The sequence below is a fragment of the Nyctereutes procyonoides genome, unplaced genomic scaffold (genome assembly GCF_905146905.1).
Source record: "Nyctereutes procyonoides isolate TBG_1078 unplaced genomic scaffold, NYPRO_anot_genome, whole genome shotgun sequence".
Classification (NCBI taxonomy): Eukaryota; Metazoa; Chordata; class Mammalia; order Carnivora; family Canidae; genus Nyctereutes; species Nyctereutes procyonoides.
This window is the reverse complement of record NW_026575047.1, coordinates 36937763-36954219: the sequence shown is the minus strand read 5'-3', so window position 1 is coordinate 36954219 and position 16457 is coordinate 36937763.

Here is a 16457-nt window from a genome sequence, read left to right as displayed (position 1 = left end):
CTTCCCTATGGCCACTCCACTGTTCCCACAGTCCCGCCAAAGATGAAGTTCAGAGGGCAGCTAGTTTGTGGGGTCTCATTCTTCAGCGTTTTCCCTGAAGTTAGGATAAATAAAACCAACACTGGTTGCTGGAGATTAGTGGGTAAAAATGCTCCTGTACTGTTTAGACCTGGACAGTATCTAATTTCGAGAAGAGTTTGGGGGTGGTTAGAATCAGGTAGGGGCAACCAGTTTGGACTAGATGTAGGTACATATGCCTGGAGCTACATGAAATCCTCCAACCCGACACGTGGTTTCAGAGTTTGATCAAAATATCAAAATGCCCTCAAGGCCAAGAGCCATGAGATAAAAGGGAATGTCAGCATGGGGATGTGGGATGCCTGCCACACAGGATGTCAGGGTGGTCCCACACTAGCCCCACCGCTAGCTTCTCCCATTGGCAGCAGAAGGAGCTGGTGTGATGACCAAGGCTTCTTCCAGCCTCACATGCCTTTGGCCAAAAAAACCACATCCATCCCCAACTCCACATTTGGAATCTAACTGTGCAGTGGTAAGGCTATAGTGAGACTCTCCCAGGATTTCCTTCTCAGTTTATGATTCTTTCTTAGAATTAAATCCTTCCATCAGGAGAAAAGAATTGGGATGACTAGATCAGAAGACACCTGATGACATTTGTACATCTGCCAGTCCCAGTGGTGCAATGTTTGCCAAGCATTGGCCAGGTTGTACGAGGCCATTTTTCCCACCATGGTGCTGGAAGTGCAGAGCAGTGGCTTTTAAATATGAATATTAAAACATTTATAACATGTACATGTATGTCTATTTTTAGAAGATTTACAAGAGAAGAGGGTTTCGTGGTACCAACTTTTATTTCTGATTTCCTTGCCTGCCTGCCTTCCATCCACAAATACATGAGCATCTTCCTTGTGCTGGCAGGGTGACCAACCCTCTCAGGTGGCCCAGGACATTTCTGGAGTTAGCACTGCAAGTTCTACATCCCAGGAACCCTCTCATTCTCAAGCAAATGGGGACACCTGGTCAGGTATTCTACAAGACACTGAGTATATAGTGGTAAGTGAACAAAACCCAAACAATTATATAAAATTAAATGTGTGTGTGTATACACACACACACACATATAAATGTATATATTTAAATTCTTTTTTTAAAGGTAGAGTTCAGTGATTCATCAGTCTTATATCACACCCAGTGCTCATTACATCACATGCCCTCCTTCATGTCCATCACCTAGTGACCCCATTCACCTGCCACCTCCCCTCCAGCAACCCTCAGTTTGTTTCCTATTTAAGAGTCTCTTATGGTTTGTCTCCTTCTTTGATTTTGTTTTATTTTTTCCTCTCTTCCCCTATGATCCTCTGTTTTGTTCTTAAATTTCACATATGAGTGAGATCACATATTTTTTTCTTTAATTGACTTATTTCACTCAGCATAATACTTTCTAATTCCATCTATGTCATTGCAAATGGTAAGATTTCATTTTTTGATGGCTCAGTAATATTTCACTGTGTCATCTGTTGATGGACATCTGGACTCTTTCCATAGTTTGACCATTGTGAACATTGCTGCTATAAACATTGGGGTGCAGGTGCCCCTTTGGATCACATTTATATCTTTGGGGTAAATCCTTAGTAGTATAATTGCTGTATCATTGGGTAGCTCTATTTTCAACTTTTTGAGAACTTCCATACCATTTTCCAGAGTGACTGTACCAGTTTGCATTCCCACCAACAGTACAAGAGGGTTCCCCTTTCTCCACGTCCTCACCAACATTTGTTGTTTCCTGTCTGGTTAATTTTAGCCATTCTGACTGGTGTAAGATGGTATCTCACTGTGGTTTTGATTTGTATTTCTCTTATGCTGAGTGATGTTGAGCATTTTTGCATGTGTCTGTTGGCCATTTATGTGCCTTCTTTGGAGAAATGTCTGTTCATGTCTTCTGCCCATTTATTGATTGGATTATTGGTTCTTTGGGTGTTGAGTTTAAGTTCTTTATAGATTTTGGATACTGGCCCCTTATCTGATAAGATGTTTGCAAATATCTTCTCCCATTCTATTGGTTGTCTTTAGTTTTATAGACCATTTTGTTTGCTGTGCAGAAGCTTTTTATCTTGATGAAATCTCAATAGTTCATTTTTACAATCCAAACAATTATAATAGCTCCTATATCCCAGTCATTATTTCAAAGATAAAATGTAAGAAAAATCACTTTCACTGGAGCACATACTTTCCCACAGAGAACTCCTAAATTTTACTTCCAGTGCGAATCTCCAGATCACCAAAAGGTGAATCTATTGTATTTGACTGTGGTAAAATTAAAACATTGAGATTATGAGGTAATAATTAACCAAATGTGGGTTGTCCCTAGGCATTGAAATGGCTAGGTCCCATATAAACTCAACATTTATTCAGAAACACGTTAATGACTTACAGGCAACTTAAACTTCTTTCATCTTTTCCCACAACGAACAGTTTAATACAATTGGAAATGTGTGTACAAAGTGTGAACTTGCAAAGATCTTCACTGTAGTGTGATAGATACACATATGCAGCTCAGAGAACCTCACACAGGGAACCCACTGGGGTGACCATTTTGTTTATTTTTAACAAGATTTTATTCATTTATTTGAGAGAGAGAGAGAGAGAGAGAGAGAGAACAAGCAGGGGGAGGAGCAGAGGGAGGTGACAAGCTCCAGCAGACTCCACGCTGAGCGCAGAGCCTGATGTGGGGCTTGATCCCAGGACTCTGAGATCATGACCTGTGCTGAAACCAAGAGTCAGATGCTCAAGTGTCAGATCCATCCAGGTGCCCCTGCGGTGACCATTTTAAACACCTGCCCCTACACCATCTCATTGAACTTTCACAGCCATCCTAGAGGTGGGCAAGACAGATACTATTATTTCCAGTTCACCACTAAGCAAATGGAAGCTGGTGTCAGTTCCCTCTGCTGGAATTTGAACCCTGGTCTCCTGACTCTTGATGTCAACCCATGGCCTCCACCTTCTATGCTGGATATTATATGCACAGAAGAAAGAATGAGGGAGAGGGAAGGTGGAAAGACCGTCCTAAATCATTTCTGGGCGATGGGGCATCAAAGAGAATAACTGCTTATTTGCTTTCGGTAAAGAAAAAATTGAGGATATTCAGCACAATTGGACTTAACATTAAGACCTCTTTCATTAAACCTCACCATGTTCCATAAACAGTAATTTGTCCTCAAATGTTCCCAGAATGGAATAGACATGGAACAGACCCATATGGCATCTCTCTTCAGTGTGAAGATGACAGCAGACACAAAAAGATTAAGAATGCATGGCTCTTCCTTGAGGACTCGGGAATTTGTAGGTGGGATCATTTCAAGAGCAGCATGGGCAGCTCCAGGGAGGTGGGCTAGCATGTGAGCAGGGCCTGTGAAGCATTTAGCTTGAGAAGTGGGGAGAAGTGGTTCAGGAGACAGGCCCCAGGTGGGAAAGGCCAGGGACGAGCAGAGCGAAGGACATTTGCAATGAAACAGACCTTCGGTGTCACTGGGAAGCCAGGCTCTAGGGACATCATGATTTGATTCTCTAGCATGATGGATTGCACTTGGGCTGGAGCTGTCCCCACACATACCTTTGTTTATGCAACCCCTACCTTCTCCCAAGGAGCTACCTGAGGGAGCCTGTGGAATTATATACCTGGCAGTTGAAGAACAAAGGTAAACAAAGGGCAGACACAGCCTGAGGTCACAGAGTGAGCTGGTAATAACATCACAAATTCCTAAAGGGAAGGGTAGTCTGGTTGCAGCTGCAAACGCCTACAGGGAGGAGGTAGGGCACTTGCTTGGGTTCCAACACACTCCACCGAATAGGCTCTTTCCAAGGGTAGCCACAGATGCGGGGCAGAGGTGAGTCCTTCCACGCAGCCTGACCTGACATGCTTCTCAGGTGACAATCAAACTTACCATGGTGTGCCTCTCAGGGACACCCACAGATGGCCAGCATCACGGGCAAACGGGCTTCCTTCCCTGGCTTCCTACGTCGCGAAAGAGTTGCCAATTCTGGTTCCCTTTCCAAGATCACGACCTGTTGGGATGATGTTTGAGGGCGTCTGTACAGACGTGAGTTTAAATAGCTGCACACGCAAGGGAGATGATGTTGGGCGTGCCTCCTAGGCAATGTGCATTTCGTTTTAAAAAACAAAAACTCGTACAGAACCCCCAATTCGGCAACGTGGCCCATAATAAAATGTTAACAAGTCTAAGCTTTAACAGAATCGGAAACCAGATGCTGATAGCTTGTGTCTGGTGCTCATCATAGAAAATACGCTTCACAGGAGCGTGGCCTGAGGCCCTGCTTCTCTGCTCCACCTCCCATCCCTAGACTAGCCCTTAGGTGTGGCTCGGTGATGACCAGCTCATTCTAAGTCTTAGGAATGACCATGGGGGTTCTGGTCCTTTCCTTACTGCTGAGCCTGGTTAGAAGTTTTAGGTTTAGATCGGAACACATCTCCTTAACTTCCACATGCATGTTTTAACTCAGTGGTTCACAGGCTTTTCCATGAGAGAGCTAGTGTTTTAGTGCTCTAGCTTTAGTTTGTTTTTAGGAACAAAAGCATGCACACACACAGACACGCATTCACTCACTGTCTCCCGGAAATGTTTCAGAGACTGGCATCATTTGGCACTCTGCTTACAGGTTTACAACCGATTCTCAGCTGCCCAGAGTGGGCAGCCTGGTTGGGATTCCTGCAGTCAGAGCCTCTCACCCCGCCCCCCCCCCCCTCCGCCCACCGACCGGGTGATGAAGCTGGGTTCCTCTGAGCTCTATTCTGGGGCAGACAGGACCAAGGTGCTAATTTATACCGCATGGCAGTTAGTTCCTCAGCTGGGTCTCCCCAGGCCCAAAAAGTGTCCTGCTCTTACTTTAGAATAGTCCAAAAAAAAAAAAAAAATACAGTTCTCGTAGTATTTTTCTTTCACATCATCCTGCAATTTGAGTGAGTGCACACAGCTCAGAATAATTAGATCCCAAGTCAGCCCCATTGCTGGGCCATCCCCACTGCATGCACCTAGCAGACCTTCCTCAGGCCAACAGCATGCTGGGTAGGGCTGGGGCAGTGACATGAGAACATGGAGTCTGCTTGGAGCCTCATAATCAAACCGTGAACCTCCCCCTACCCTCCCCCCCCCCGCCCCGTCCCCCACCCTCATCTCTTGTTGGGGCTCTTGGAGCAGTCATGTCTTCTATGAAAGGCAAGGCCTGTCTGGACACGAAGCAGCCATGGAAGGTCCTCCAGGCAAGGCTTCCCATAGACAATTTGGCCAAATTCATAAATTAAGTTGAAAATTTGATCCTGCTTGCTGCCAAGCAAGGCTAATTAATTTCTGTAGAGACTGATGAACAGGAAGCACACTATTCATATTATTTCATCAACAATTAATTCACTAAGCTCAGATTCATTAGTTTCCTGGCATTCGCCATCCTAAACAGTGTTGGAAGGTGTTTGTGGAGGGAGCCCTGCTATTTTAAGCCTCCTGGAGAACACCTGAGGCTCTGCTGCCTCCTCGCAGGTGACTTCACCCTCCCATGCAGAGGACTCATTAAGGATTGTTTTGTAGCCCCTGGAGGGGAGGCAGGTCTGGGTGGTGCTCCATTCTTCCCTGGGACGTTCTGGAACTTTGCGGCCTCCCTGGCAGGGGGAAGTCCTGCTCTGGGCCTCATGTTAATCGCTGCTGCACTAATGAGCCTCACAAACGCCCCTAGGGTATTCCCAAGGCCAGGAAGTAGGGGCACCCTAGCCCGGTGGGCTTCAGGTTTGTCTCCTAGGCCGCTCCTGCCCTCCTCAGACTCCCCCTAGACCAGAGGCCTGGTGTTCTAGAGCAAAAGTTCCCCAGGTCAGAGCTGTTCATCGGTCACTTGGTCAATGGGTAGGAACCTGATGAATTCTCTGGTGTAGAGAGGGAAGACAGAGGTAGGAAAGTATAAACCACCACAAGAATAGTAAGCACCACAAGGGCAGGGACCCTACCTATTTTTTGACTGTACATCCAGCTCCTGATGTATATAGTAGGTGCTCAATAAATGTGAGGGACAGGAAGAAAGGGAGAGAGGGGAGTAGGAAAAGAGGGAGGGCAGAAATAAAGAAGGAAAGATAATGACTGAGCCAAAAGCTGACATGACTATGAGCTACCTCCAGAAAGGAGAAATGGGGTGAGATGATAGTCAAAGCCATGCTGTGTAGTTGTTCAGGTTGTGCACTGCACATTTCTGAGGGCACCACTCACACCTGTGTAAATAGATCTAGAATTATGCATAACTGTACACAGCAGTCTTAGCAAAGTAGGGGTAAGCAGAACAATTCAGGCTGAGGGCACATCATGAGCAAAGACCTGGAAGTAAACAAACAAACAAAACCCAAGCACATTGAGTAACTAAAAGAAGCTCAGATTAGCTAGAAATCACCTTGAGAGTGGATTTCCCCTGAATGGTTCCTCACACATAGTGGCAGGGGAGAGACGGTCCGTGAATGTGAGTAAATTAAGTAAACCTCTGGTTTCCTAACAGAACAAAGAGAACCCAGGACTGCATGCTGATGTCCAGCCCTGTGATCGTGCCCAGCACCATAAAGGAGGTGCTCACCCCACCAGGGTCTTCATGCAAGGGAGAGGAGATGTATGCCACTTCCAGGCATTGTGCTCTGGGCCCAGGAAGAGGAAGATGCCTTTCGTGGTGCCTCCTTTCTCTCTCTCCCTTTGGAACAGTGATGTTTGGGTCACTGTGCTCTGAGCTTATGCTCACTGTACTATCTCTTCCAGCCATAAAGGGCTGTAGAAGTTCTTTTGTCCTGTCCCCGTTTCACTCTGGAGGAGATAGTAGCCTAGAGGGGACAAGAAAGCCACCTTGCTGGCTAAAAAGGAATCGGGGCTCCAACCTCATCCTTTGGAAGTTCTGCACATCACAGGCGCCCCCTTCCCGCACCCACCGCCCCAAACAGGCACAGCCGGCCTGAAGGTGGGCACACGGTGCTCATCTGTCCGAATCTGCTCTAAGTCAGGAGGTGCTGCTGTTCTTGGGTCCTAAGTGACACTGTGAAGCTCCGTCCTAGTCCTGTGGCTCCTCAGGGCCTCCTCCAGTTAGCCTCTGGACCACAAAGAGCAGCAGCGGCGAGGCCGGCCGGCTGGGAACTGTAGGAGAAAATAAGGTGACACGGTTTGGAGATGGCCACCCCTCCCCAGGGAAGCTGTGTGTCTGCCCAGGATGGGACCTCTGCTTGGGAACCTGGCTTGGTGACAACGGGTATCCTTACTGAGGCTGGGGAGAGCCACCAACAGCCCTGTAGACATGCTTCCGTAAGCCAGCCCCGGGCCTGCACACGGGGAGTCGGTCAGTTTGGTTTCCCTGGTGCGGCTCCAACCCCGTCGGGAGGACAGGCCAAGGAGAAGCCCCAGATAGAGAGAGCCAGCAGATTCTGGCCCTGCTTCTTGGCAGCAGCCAGACCCTTGACGTTCTCTGTTCATGAATTTCCTTTTTTGTCTGCACGGTGAAGCGCTGTGGCTGCAGCGGGCTTTGGCCCACGGGGCGGGCAAGTCAGAGCCCTTGCTGGCAGCCCCGCTCAGAAGCCCTGGCTTGCTCACACCCTGCATCACTGCGGAGAAACCACTCGCTCTTTGCCCCAGGAGGGCTTTGCTCATTACCGCTTCCTCCATTTCCCCCGCATGGTGCCAGAAACAGGATTCTCACTGAGGCTCCAATATCTGAAACGTCTTGCAAAAAAAATATTAAACATTGCCTTCTTTCCAGTCTCTTTCCAGTCTTCTTTCCAAGCGGGAAGGGAGGCTGCGTTTCAAAGTTGAGATACTTCACTAAAGAGAGATTCCAGGTTGAACGAGCAAAACACTGCCTGCTCAGCTTTTTTTGGGTAACAAGGTCCCCTTCTTCACAACTGTTCAGTTGTGGGAGATCCATAAAAATGGGAGAAGTCCGCATTTATGTGGGAAGCTGGGCAAAGGGTGCCAAATGAATGTCAGAAAACTTCAAGGGGTTTCTGTTAGATTGAGAATAAATGGTACAAGATGGAAAAAAAGGTGCCTGAATATAACCTACAGCCAGCTGAGCTTCCCGAGAAAGGAGCAAAACGTTAGGGGAGACGTGGGGCAGATGCTGGACATCATGAATGTCTTCTAGGTTAAAGAGGTGCAAGGTGGAGGGAGAAGAAGACCCCCAGCTGGGGCCCCAGGCTGGGAAGCTGCACTAAGACGGAGCCTTGCTGGATGGGGGATAAGTGGGGAGGGAGCGTACCTTCTAAACAGCAAATGTCCCTGGAGGCAAATCAGGTAGATTTGAGGGCTGCTGAGTTGGAAGGTCTCATTCAGCCCCAGGTTCCTGGCAGCTCTGCTGTTGTGGGAGCTGCCCCCACTAGGCCTGGGATTGGGGACTGCATGAGGGGATGGCTGTTTATACACCAAGATGGAAACAACGCAGTTCGCAAGAATCCCTGTTCTCCCTCTGTATACTTGGGTGGCTGGGCCACAGAACTGTCCCCTGTTTTTAAGGTCACATAGCAAACCAAATCAAATAACCAAGGTCAAGGGGGCAGGAGGGTGGATTCAAGAAGTGCTGAACACCCGGGTTTGGTTTTTGGTTCGTGGGGAGTGGGCAAACAGGTCTCGAGAGAAGTCTGATCATGCAAGGGTGAGAAATACCCAAAGGGGAGGAGAGTCTATGGACAGTCTATAAAATGCTGGTGATGATCATAACAATTAATCATAATAATTTTAGCAGCAGCTAACATTTGTTATAAGTGACTAAATGCCAGAGACAAGGTTCTAAGTAGTTTAGTCCTCATAAAAAAAAAAAAAAAACAAAGAACAAAAAACAAAAAACAAAAAACCAACCAAACAAGAGACTTCTTAGTATTGCTCTGCCCATTTTACGGATGTGCATATGGAGGCTCAGAGAGTCCAAGAACTCGTAGGAGGTGGAGGGCAAGAACACACTTCTGAAAAAATATTTACTGCGGGGGAAAAAATCCACTTCACATGGCATCCGCTTTATTCTCTCTATAAAATTCAGGAATGCTTTCAAGACACAAAACCTGAATTAAGATGAAAGAAGCATAGGAAGGAAGTCGGATGACATAACAATAAAACGATGTGAATCTAAAATGTTATGGTGGAATTTGAAGCCTTAGAAGCAGGAAAGAACAGAATTTATCCCAGAGAAAATGAAAATAGAATCCATTTTTCCCTTTGCGGATGCTTGGACAGAAGGAGGGGCAAGGGGGTGATGTTAAGGTTTAACATCATTAGAGGCTCAGGCCCACGACTTGATTCTTTCACTGGAAACATTTACACACTTTCATCTGCCTGGAAAGATCTGGATTTGATCCTGCCAAAAGAAAGAGGATCAAACTAGATGACTCTGCTTGCTTTCCAGCCCCTCTGCTCTGCAAGTTTTTCTCCTATCAATGGGTCCTACGAAAAGTTAGGTTTGAGGGATAGTGATTTTTTGGGGGAGGGGCGTGAAACTCCAAGTCCTATTTATACCTTCCTTGGATTAAATGAGAGGTCTGGTCCCTTGCTCTTTCTATGAGGCCCCCGGCCTCACCTACTCTCGGTCCTGGTGGTTTGGGCGGGTCTCCCTCCCTCCCCAGTTCCCAGGGTGGGCACCGAGCACCTTCAGCTCTCCCTTCACTGTGGTGCATAAAACAGAGCTGCGGTAGCTTCTGACCCCCAGGGGGGATGTTGTCGGAGAACAAGTTCAGCACACTCACGAGAACGGAGCTGGGCTGAGTCAAATACATCGTTTGGACCCTGTGTGCGTCAAGGGGTGCTGGCCACTTAGCCTAAGTCCGTCAGGACCATCCAGTCACACGCGCCAACAGATTCCCTTTCTGCTCAAGCCAACCTGAGTTGGGCTTCCTAGCACTTGTAACTCAAAGAGTTCCAATGGATTCGCTTGGGCAGAACCAATCAATACTGTAGTCTAAAGGACACCTGACTTTTCTGAGAATCTGCGGGTGTTGAATACACCTTCACGCTAGCATCTGTGCTCATGCGATTATTCTCCCTCACGATACTTTTTAAGAATGATCAACAGAAGGAAAATCAATGAGCTGTACGTAAGCGGCGTGTGCAGAACCATGATTTCATTCATGTGTGCTTTTAGTATTTTAACAGTCCCGAAGGCTGCCTTCATAACCAGCTTACTGACCCTCAGCAAGACCAAAGGAAGAAGGAAGCTGAATGAATTGAAGGTGACATGACCTTTTCCCCTACCTTCCCCAGTGCCCAGCCCACCCAGGCTGAAGATGAGCCCGTTAGGTTTCCAAATGGGCAGAGTCTCTCAGAAGAGGTCTGTGGCCGTGCCAAGGGAGAAGAGAGGAACAGAGGAGAAAAATCTCTTTTGTTCCTCCAACGGACATTCCCCTGCCCCCCTCCCACCACACTCTGACCTCACGGCCTCCTTTCCGTTCCCTAAATGTGCCAGATTCTCTCTGCTTTTTCCTTCATGGCACCTACTGCTGTAGGAAATACAATGCACGTTGATGTTTATTTGTTGAACATCAGACTCTTTCTCAACAGTGAGGTAAGCCAGCGGCCACATGGGGGGCCGCCTCTACTCCAGACTCAGAGGGCAGGCAGCCTCTTTGGGGTTAAGGGGGAGGAAGGAGTGGGTTTCTTGGTACCTTGATTTTGAACTGAGATTTACTTTTTCTTCTAAAGCTTTTTCTTTCCTGAAAGGTTGCTATATTGTCAACTGACTTTGAGGTTCTATTTCTTCAGAGGCGGGAAGGAAGGTGATCACAGCTCGGACCCCGGTGGAGGGAGGAGGTAGGAACTCGGTGCTACCTAGAAACTGGTACTGTGAGTGTATCTTTCTCTGCATGATTGAGTGGGTTATTTAGCAGAGGGAATGAAAGCAGTGTGGATTCTACTTCCAGAAGGGAGTCTAAGCTCTGCAGTCAAAAATCAGGTGGTCGGTTCCAGTCCATGGTTCAAATTCTGATTTAGAATAAAAGAACATTAATACATGTACCCTACTGAAATATCAGAAAGGGAGACTGAACATGAAAGACTCCTAACTCTGGGAAACGAACTTGGGGTGGTGGAAGGGGAGGTGGGTGGGGGGTGGGGGTGACTGGGTGGTGGGCACTGAGGTGGGCACTTGACGGGATGAGCACTGGGTGTTATTCTGTATGTTGACAAATTGAACACCAATAAAAAATAAATTTATTAAAAAAATACATGTACCCTGCTTAGAATTTTCCAGTTTGCCACTATCTGAAGACTCTGGAGTGGAGTGGAATGTGGAGCTCAGAAAAATAAATTTTCTCCTTTTTTTTTTGAAGATTTTATTTGACAGAGAATGAGAGAGAGAGAGAGAGAGAGAGAGAGAGAGAGAGAGGGAGGGAGAGAGAACAAGCAGGAGGAGCAGCAAGCAGAGGGAGAAGCAGCCTCTCCACCTAGCAGGGAGCTTGACGTGGGACTCAAACCCATGACCCTGGGATCATGACCTGAGCCAAAAGCAGATGTTCAACCAACTGAGCCACCCAGGTGCCCCTTTCTCTCTCCTTTAAAATTAAGTAAATGATGCCTCATTAATTGGAGGAATATTATGTATCCATTAAAATAGTTGATAATAATGTGAAACATGATTATGCTACAGAATTAAGTCTGAAAACAATAATAGAAACAGAAGCAGGATCCAGTCTGGTAGCTACAGAATAGTGACAGATGCACCTGCCCTACGACCCAGCAATTGCACTGTTAGGGATTTACCCCAAAGATTCAGATGCAATGAAACGCCGGACACCTGCACCCCGATGTTTCTAGCAGCAATGTCCACAATAGCCAAACTGTGGAAGGAGCCTCGGTGTCCATCGAAAGATGAATGGATAAAGAAGATGTGGTTTATGTATACAATGGAATATTCCTCAGCCATTAGAAACGACAAATACCCACCATTTGCTTCAACGTGGATGGAACTGGAAGGTATTATGCTGAGTGAAGTAAGTCAATCGGAGAAGGACAAACAGTGTATGTTCTCATTCATTTGGGGAATATAAATAATAGTGAAAGGGAATAGAAGGGAAGGGAGAAGAAATGTGTGGGAAATATCAGAAAGGGAGACAGAACATAAAGACTCCTAACTCTGGGAAACGAACTAGGGGTGGTGGAAGGGGAGGAGGGTGGGGGGTGGGGGTGAATGGGTGACGGGCACTGAGGGGGACACTTGACGGGATGAGCACTGGGTGTTATTCTATATGTTGGTAAATTGAACACCAATAAAAAATTAATTTATTAAAAAAAAAAAGAATAGTGACAGATGCCCTACGTGGCAGGGCCTGGCTTACCGCCCCAGCAGCATCTCCTGTCCCCCTCCTCCTGGGGTCCCCTGCCCTCTGCCCTACAGCCATGCTACACCCACATTTCACTCACACCTTCCCCCCACAAGGCCACCCCTCCCCTCTCATGCACAACTGCCCTTGATTCTTTAGGTCTCGCCTTAAGCATCTCTTCCGCTGTAAATCCTCTGCTAAACTCAGGGTCTGAGCAAGAGCCCTGAGGTCAGGTCCCTACTGCATATAATTCCAGGTCATCACACTCAGCCAGGGTCTCTCTCTTTCTCTAGGCTGTGAATTATCAGGCTGTACGGAGTTCCTCACTGTCCTAGCACCCAGCACCGTGCCTGGCACAGGGTCTCAGGAAGTATTTGTGGAATACAGACCAGAGGGAAACAGGCCAAAATGTTGCCCGTGGCTGCCTCTAAAGTGGGCCAACTCATGCTGATGGGTGTTCCCTCTTTCTCCTTTTCTGTGTTTTTCAAATTTTCTACATTAAACATGGATTACATTTATGATAGAAAACAACAGCCACTCTTTGATCGTAAAATATCTGGGGAGGGCGTGAATGGGGCAATATCAACTGTGTTTTCTCTTTTCATAGAAGGACAGTGGGAGTTTCTGTTTAGGTCCTTCTCTGGGAACAAACATGCCAATCTGCAAGCAAGTGTAATGAGGCGGGGGGCTCGGTGATGACATTCTCCTGGGAAGCTGTGTACCCTGGCGGAGCCCACCCTGACAGGAACAGGCTTCTCTTCTCTGCCTCCACACCCCATCCAGGGTCTGGATCAGAGCAGGCACTTACAAATGTTTGCTGAACTTGGGATCAGTTTTAGGGATGAAATGAGCCCAGATGATGCAAAGAAGAGTAACATATGTTTTGTGCCATTGCTCTGGGAGTTTGGGGTACATGATAGGGGAAATTTCTCTCTGTCCCAGAAATAGGAGCACACTGGCAGGTGTGTAAACACATAGTTCAACTCCATTCACAAAAACAACAACAACAATAAAAAAAACCCAACTACACTCATCTAGAGGTAAGATTTAAGGGACTTCAATCATCCAGGCAATGACTAAAAACAAAAACGAGCAAAAAAAAAGGAAAGAAAAAGAACAGAAGAAAAAGAAGAAAAAGAAAACAGAGAAAGAAAAGGAAAAACAACAGCCCCAAAGGATGGTCCTAGCAAGCTCACGAGGCCATGCTGTCTGGTTTGTTTGTACCCCCTGGGAACCCTGGGTGTGGGGCACTGGGCACAATCCCAGCGCCAGGAGTCCCACACTGTCACCAGCACACCGCCGTCCACCCAGAGGCACCTGGGACCGTTCTGGCAGCACCATATGGAAGGTACAATATCAGAACCAGAAAGGGCCCTCGAAGAATGTCTAATGACATCTCCCCCTCCTTTTACAAAGAAGCACAATTCGGGAGGTTGGTGGACCCTTCTTCAAATCACACAGCAATCACAGTAAAAGTGTGATAGATCATTAATAGGCCAAAACCAAAACAGACAAATAAAAAACCCTCCAAAAACCCAAACCACAGGTTCCAGTCTTCCTGCACCAACATGGCTGTAAGGGAGGGTCGGTGTGACCCAATGTGATCAAGGATGGTGGGGGAGTGAGTCCTCTGTTTTTGGGTGATTCCCACGATTCTTTTCATGTTTTTTTAATTGGTTTTGAAGAACGATTACCCTCAGTTGTCCGAGGTACTGATTTCTGGGCCAAATCCAAATTTCTGCCCAGTGTTGCCGGACAGAAAAAAGTATTCCTTAAGAGTTATTTTCCCCATCTGTTGTTGCAAAGGGGATTCAGAACAGCGCCTCCCCAGCATCACACACACACACGCGCGCACACACACACACACACACACACACACACACACACGTTTCCCATGTCTTTCTACCTGCAGACTGGGTGCTGTCTGAAGGCAGAATCCAACTTGTCCTCTTTGGTACACTGCCTGGGGCAGTGCTTTTCCTGGATGAACGAACAAATGAGTGAATGAGTGAATGAATAGTTAAGACTTCGTAGTCAAGCTGTCCTACTTAACTGCCGGGGTAGCACACCCATGTCTTGAGGCCAATTCTTACAATCCACACTGCAGATACATTCGGCATGACAGGAAGTAATTAAAATAAACCCTAAGCATTGAGGGAACGTTGTCAACGCTCATTTCTATAACCAACAAACAATGCGGAAACTGCATTTTTGCACCCCTGTAAATGGGGGCATGCTGACAGGCGGAAATGCAAAAATCTCCAACGCTGTTTGTAACATGCAGTCGGGAAGAAAGAAACTACACAAAGTAGGCATCCTCCATGTTCCTAATGTAAGATTTACACACATGTAGCATTTGGGCTTTTTTGGCAGGGGAAGGATTTTGAGCCTTTTATTATAGGACTTTTATTTCATCCCTTAATTATTCTATCTTTCCAAATATTTTTTCCCCAGATACAAAAGGCATCCATGGCAACCATCTGCAACACACCCATACACCCAATTTTGTATTGCTTTTGCTAACTCACCTTCCCTCCACGTGTAACTGTTAAAACCATTCCAGCACCTTTATTTAGCGCCTCCTTAAAATTCAAGCTATTATTTCTTTTAATGAGCAGAATTTGGGGATATTATCCTACTCATCTGCACTTCTCTGAGACTACAAATTATCAGGATGCAGCTCATGTCTAGACACCCGCAGGTGTCATTTGAATCACTGATTTAAGCTGTTTACACCCCACATTGTTTTATTTACCCTTCAACATCAGATCTCCGTTTAATTAAAATTTACTTTGGTCCTCCTGGCGAATGCCGCAGGATCCCCATCACAGCACAGAGGCAGTTTCGCCCCTTCTGGATTCCATCTTTACCTCCGTGTGTTCTAGCACCAGAACACTCTGGCGGCCCCAATCCTGAGCATGCTTTCCCCGAGTGCCCGAGTCCTGAAAACCACAGGCAATTGCCAAGGATGCCTCCCATTTACAAGCTGTTCTCCAGCTTACACTGATCTTCCCCAGACGCTAAATCATAATCTTCATGTTTTTCGTATTTCACATTCTAGCCACAATTTCAACATCCCATCCCCGTGACATTAGGGAATGATAAATCAGCAGGCGGGACAGCTCCCCTGTACAGACTGGTACGGGCCGACCTGGCTCTGCCAACGCCCTCGCTCCCGCCAGATGTCGGCGCCCGCGGGGTTAACCCTTTCCCGCAGCTCTGCCCCCCACCCTCCCAGGGCAGCAGCTTCCCCAGGCGGCTATTTTTAACAACAAAACTATTAAACTTTCCTCTTTTTTTTTTTTTTTTGGTCTTCTCCCTCTTCTCCTTGCCTTGCTAGACCTAACAGTACTTTCAGGGAAATAAAAATTCTCTGAAACCACATGCAATGTAAACATATTTTTCTTAAATGAGTTGGTCTGTATTGACATCATTTTGCTCTCTCATTTTCACTATGTATTATTAGAGGGGCAAGGGGGGTGGAAAAGCATATTTTAGGGTGGAAAAATCCTGCTCATGTTCTGTTGTTACTCTTAAGGAGGTTGATTGAAGTATGATTTGCATACCGTGGAATTCATCCAATTTATAAGACCATTCAACTGTGTGGGGTGTATTTATAGAATCGTGCAGCCATAGCCATAATCTATCTAATTTTAGAATGTTTCTACTACCCCCCTCCCCGACATAAACTCCTCAGTGCCCATTTGCAGTTTCTCCTCCCCCCCCCCAACCTCAGGTAACAGCTAATTTACCTTCTATCTCTGTGGGCATTTCATACAAATGGAATCATACAATAGGTGGTCTTTTGTGTCTGGCTTCTTTCACTTAGCCTAATGCTTTTGAAGTTCAGTGCTAATGGCTTTTATTAGTTGGCAAAGCCGTTAGGACTGGCCAAACTGTCCCAGAAGACTACATCATCTAATGTGTACATGCTAAGTGTGCTCTCAGAACACAGGCTGCATAGACAGGTCCCCGGCAATACAGTGAGGAAGTCACTTCTCTGCTCAGGATCAAGTTCTCAGGTGTTGCAGGGGAGGAGAGCCAGCCGAGGGCCATATGCAAATACAAAGTATCTCAATTACTAGTTGGTATTGGTTTTGAAATTAGAGAAAAAATC